Source organism: Pinus tabuliformis, chromosome 9 (assembly GCF_031772625.1).
Source record: "Pinus tabuliformis cultivar Carrire ecotype Pingquan chromosome 9, CPIR1, whole genome shotgun sequence".
Classification (NCBI taxonomy): domain Eukaryota; kingdom Viridiplantae; phylum Streptophyta; class Pinopsida; order Pinales; family Pinaceae; genus Pinus; species Pinus tabuliformis.
The window spans coordinates 1,673,310,140-1,673,315,678 of NC_142307.1; positions in this window are offsets into that span (position 1 = coordinate 1,673,310,140).

Below are 5,539 nucleotides of genomic sequence, written 5' to 3' on the forward strand. Positions count from 1 at the left end.
AAGGAAACCATGTATATTAACTATGTAATGAAGCATTCAAAGATCTGAACATGTGACCAAATTCTGCAAATGAAAACCAAACACTAATGATTGCATGGAAAAGCAAAGTCAGTGTTTTTGTGGGCAGCAAAGTCATCCTAGTCACAGCTCCTGATCCCACTGAGGGAGAGGTGAAACCACAGATGTTTGTTGGCCCTTTTCTTGAAGCTTTTTCTGTTAACAACCTATCAACTAAATCTGAGCATGAAAAGCTATTTTACTCATCAAAAAACAAACTAAATAACAAAACAAGATTTAGATTTAAATAGCAGATTTTATTCTAAGAATGCAGCAAAAACACATAAAGATAATCAAAGGAGGTACTAGGTGCTTGAGATGGGCCCAACCCCAAGAGCTACAGCCTCCTAAGAGAGATTTAGAGCTGGTACGAAGCTGGATTCATCTTTATTGATCAGGAAATGAAGAGTTACATCAAAACTGTCCACAAGGGAAACTTGAAAAATGTGTTGAAAGCAAAGCTAATCTACAGCCTAGAAATCGAACTACAAAATGACTACAAAATGAATGCAAAATGACTAATTACTGGCTGAGAAAAATGACTAACCACTAGCTAACCAAAATGAGGCCCTACGCCTTCTTATTTATACCAATTGAGGACCCCAACAGTCCTCCTAAAATTTAGGGACTCGGCTGCCCAAAACTTGTAGTTAACAACAGTCCTACTTGACTTGCTTGGCTGCCCTTGTGCTAATTGATTTGGTGGCCTTTGAACTCCGAGCTGATGGTGGAGAATTCGAGGTAAGGGCCCATAAATGAAGGGGACACCTTCCTACAAATCCTCTCCCTTGTTCTCCCACGAATTTGGCTGCCAAGTGCTCATTAAGACCTTCAATTTTGTCTCCAAATTGATCAAAAAGGCTACACAAAGCACCCATTAGACTTGTTGGCATAATGACTAACCAAATTCACTCTATTAGCATAAATATAATCAAAAACATGCAATAAACTAATGAGAATGGTGGATTAAGTCAAATTAGGAGGTTGAATGAGCCCAAATAATTATCCATTTTTGGGGCTCATCATCACCCCCCTACTGAAAGTGTTGCTCATCCTCTGAGCAACCAATCTCTCTCTTCATCTTTGATGGCCCTGGTGGCCTCCTTGTCATGCCAAGCTTCTAAAGTGATGTCCTCTTTTCTGTCATGAAACCATGCTTCTTTGCTTCTTCCCACTGCCTGTTCCTTTCCCTAGTGAATTCTCAGCCTTGGTATGAGTGTGCAAGTATATTCATCTGATGGCAGCAATGGTGGCGAAAGGAGATGAAACCAGTGGAGGATGCAAGAAAAGAGTGGTTGCATGTCTCCTCAACAGTATTCAAGCTTCAAATCCCTCTCCATAATTGATTCTAGCCTACCCAAAGGCTTCTACAGGATGTTTCTGGTAAAAATACAGAACTTCCTGTAGAAAGTTGAACCATGACTAAATTGTGTCCGAACCCTGAAAAGAATGAGTGTTCATGGAGGGGATGGATGTGCTTAGGGTGGCCAACATAGGTGCTGCCTCCTTAGCTAAAATCTCGGCCGATTTCTCCTTTTGTTTCCCTTTTTCCAAACTTCCTGTAGAAAGTCCTATAGCTGAGTTCTGGCTTCTTGTAGAAACAGTCTTCAATGTTTTTGCCTGCTTGACTGAAGATGCCTTCTCCTTGACCTGTGCTGTGGTTGCCTTGGGTGTGTCCCTACTTGTTTTGACATTTTTAGTCCTCTCTGCCCGTGTTTGAAACCATTTCTCCCTTGGTGTTTGTGCCTTCATTCCTCCCACAGTTTTGGCCTCAACAATTTGGCCCTTTTTCTTGCTTTTCCTTTTGTTGTTCTTGTGGCTTTTCCTGTGATGGCCTATCCTGGGTCTTCTTACCACTGCCTTTCTCTCTTGCCTCCACGTGTTTCCTTTCTTCAATTTTGTGCCACACTCAACTTGCTCCAAAAAGGATGTAAGCTGGTTGGTCTGGTTTGGTGAGAGTGCCCTATTTCAATGCTTCGAGCAGAAAGGGACTGTTGTTTTATGTCTTCCTCTTTTGATCCTCAGGATAGGATTTCTCAGGTGTGTCAGTCTAAACATCAATATGGGTACATGAGTATGGCAAACTGCAAAGGATTTGGGGCTAACAAGTAGTTGGGGAACAGAATGGTAGGAATACATCCATAGTTTAAATCAGAATGGTGCTTTTATCACCGATGCAGAGGATAAAATGTATTAGGTGGGCACATCAAAAAAAGGACAGATTTCTATCAAAGACATATATATTGCTATACCAATTCCCTGGTTATAATGCTTTTGCTGCCCAAACTCGACTGTCAAAAGGGAATTAAGCTCCCACAGACAGAGTGCAGAGCCTCAGTCAATCTTCACTGATAAGTATATTGTCCGCACAAACCAAAGACATGCATAGAAACAGTCAAATAAGATCTCCACCACCAGTTGTAATCTTCACTGCACAATTCAAAGTGGCACAAGACAATGGTGATCTCTTCACATGTAACAATGAGGATCACAAAGACAATGAACAGGAACCCAAATATACAGTAGAATTGATGCAGCCATATTGAAGTTAATCTGAAGAACAGTCCAATGGATATAGCTCCAAAAGGCAAAATGCCTCCAATTGGTATTGAGAAAATGGGCTGCATATACCAAGCTTGCTCTGGAATCTGCCTGGGGATTTGATTGGTCTTCGCTGGATCTTCAATTGTAGGTTCCTTGTAGCCAAAGTAACTGCCCACAAAGACCAATGGCACAGAAATTCCAAACCATAAAAGGACCGAGGCAAACATAGTCTCGAAAGGAACTACACCAGCTGATTTTTTTCCCCATAGCAGTGCATTGAGAATAAAGAAAATGCAAAAGGAAATGCCTGGAAACAAGAATGTTGTCTTTAGCGTGTTCCTCCTCTCTTCTGTGCCCTTGAACATCTGATATAGACGTGAAAATGCATACCTTGCAAAGAAACCCATAAACACCCATAATAGCAGCATAGCTGTCATTAAACTTCCACGGTTCAATGTTCGCATCATGATCATTGCAACCATTTTGGAGAGAAATAAAACAACCATCAATGAGTTGATGATAGAGAACCAATTAACCGATTGTGCACACTTCAGTTGAGGATGTGGAAAGTGCAGATGAACAACAATTCATAAGTTTTAGCTGAGTCGCCTTTAATTGCTTCGTGATTTGCGTGAGAGAGTGAAGTGGCCAAGTGTACGTGGACACATGCAGACGCAGTGTTGTGATGAGCTGCATGTCCTCTTCTTGTTAATGAGTTGCACTGGAGTTAAAGCCTCTACCACTGTCTGTTTTTATTTTTATTTTTAATTTTCACGTAAGTTGACTAACACGTACACTGCATGATTCCTGGTTGATTGCTAGAGAATTGGAAAAGGAACTATCGGCTCAATGTTGCCATATTTGTGCCTTAATTCCACCATTCCATTTGTTTAAGCATTTCTTCAATTAGATTCATGCAACAGAGGAACAAGTTTTAGTCACGTACCTGAAGTCAAATGGCTGCTATGGCCTGTCATTTGCTGCATGCATTGGTTTTTCTGATTGCATGTGTCTTGGCTGCTAATTTTTGGTTGTTTTCGTTGTGCAGGTGTCCTCTAGCCAGATGCATGCTGCAGGAGTCCATTTCCATGCTCAGATCTGCACCTTGAAGCTGCTGCTGCTGAATTTTCACTAGACCAGAACTTATTTTCGCCATTACTCCCAAACGGTAAACCGGATCGCTCTGAAACTTGCCGAGCATGTTCCTATCATCATTATGCACCTCCCATAGCAAAATCGTGATCAATGGATGCACGGATTTCGAGAAAAATGGAAAATGGCTGAAGATTTCAGAGATAGATTTCGCGGAAACCGTGTATCGGAATTGGCTGAAACTGCTTGGGTAGGTTACTATCACCCATGTGCATCTCCCCATGAAACAGGTTTTAAAACGGATGCACGGATATGGAGAAAATGCAAAAATGGCTGACGGTGATGGAGGCTGATTTCTTGGAAACCGTGCACCGGAATTGGCTGAAACTGTTCAGGCATGTTTCCATGACCCCGGTACAATTCCCCATAAAATGGTTTTTCAAATGGATGCATGGTTTTCAAGTTATGGAAGAAACAAATTCTGTTCTAGGTACTTTTGCTTCAAGGCATTTTGCAGTTTTGTTGCATGGTATGAAAAATGAATTTGGGCTATGATGCAGGTATGGAGATGATGGAGGAGGAGTTGGAAGATTGCATGAGGACTTTTGAACCCTTGAGGAAGCTACCATGTTCACCAAACCACCTTTTTGAAATCCATTTCTAGCTTCCTACAAATTCTACAGTAACTTCCTATAGAAGCACAATGTGAAGCACAATGAGCTGGAAAAATGATGGAGAAAGGCGAGGGATGGACACAGAGGTGCTTGTAGGCCTAACCAACAGATTCCCACCATTAGATTCCCTTTTTGAAATTGAATTTGGTTCGTCCAAAGGTTCTACAGGATGTTTCCTGTAGAAATACAGAGCTTTGGATTTAAGAGATCTGTGGTTTGTATCTTTTGAATCAGAAACCGGAGAATCCACAGTATGAACATTTTTATACCAACGTTTCAAATCCCAAGTGGGATCCATCATCAGGGCTGAAGAATGGCAAAAAAATTCCTTTGACCTTGATTTGAGTGATCCTCCTGACCTGAAATGTCCTTCTTGCAACCTGCAATTAGCCAATGGAAATTAGTTTTATTTTTATTTTTCTTTTTCTCTTTTTTTTTTTTTTTTTGAAAAACAACTAGGGCGCCTCATGGAGGTTTTCACCCTAATTGCCTGCCCTGGGCGCCTCCAAGGAAGTTTTTCACCCAGAGATCTTATTCTCTTTTCTCTTTTTTTTCAACCCATTGACCGCCTCATGGAGGTTTTCAATCAATGAGCCAATCTAAGGCACCTCCGAGGAGGTTTTCACCTTAGATTTTTATTTTTTCTTCTTATTTTCATTTTTTCTCTCTTTTTTTTTTTTTTTTTTTCTCTACCCTACCCTACTTGGAAAACAAAATCATTTTCAAGTATAAGAATACTTCCAATGGAGCCATGTGCATATCGAGATTAGAGAAAAAATGATGTGAAGGCTCGAAATGCATGCTTTGATAGGTATCCAGATCTCAGAGACCAAATGATCTAACCTTGAAGGGATCAAACATAGCTGAGGAAGAGAGTACCGCTGCAACTTAGTGACCATCTGAAACCATATCTCAATATAGCTCTGATATCCTTGGTTCTTTTGTTGATCTGGATCATGTTTCATGTCACCTTCTAACATGAATTTCTCATCTTCCTCTTTTTGCTGATCTTTCTCTTGAATACATGGAAGATTTGATGGTAACCATGAGGAGGCTTTCTCGATCTCTGATTCTGATCTCTTCTCTTCATCAAGTGCAGCCCATGGTTCTTTGATCTCCTCTTTTGAATCTTCTTTTGCTGGATGTGATCCTTCAATGCTTTCAAGATGATC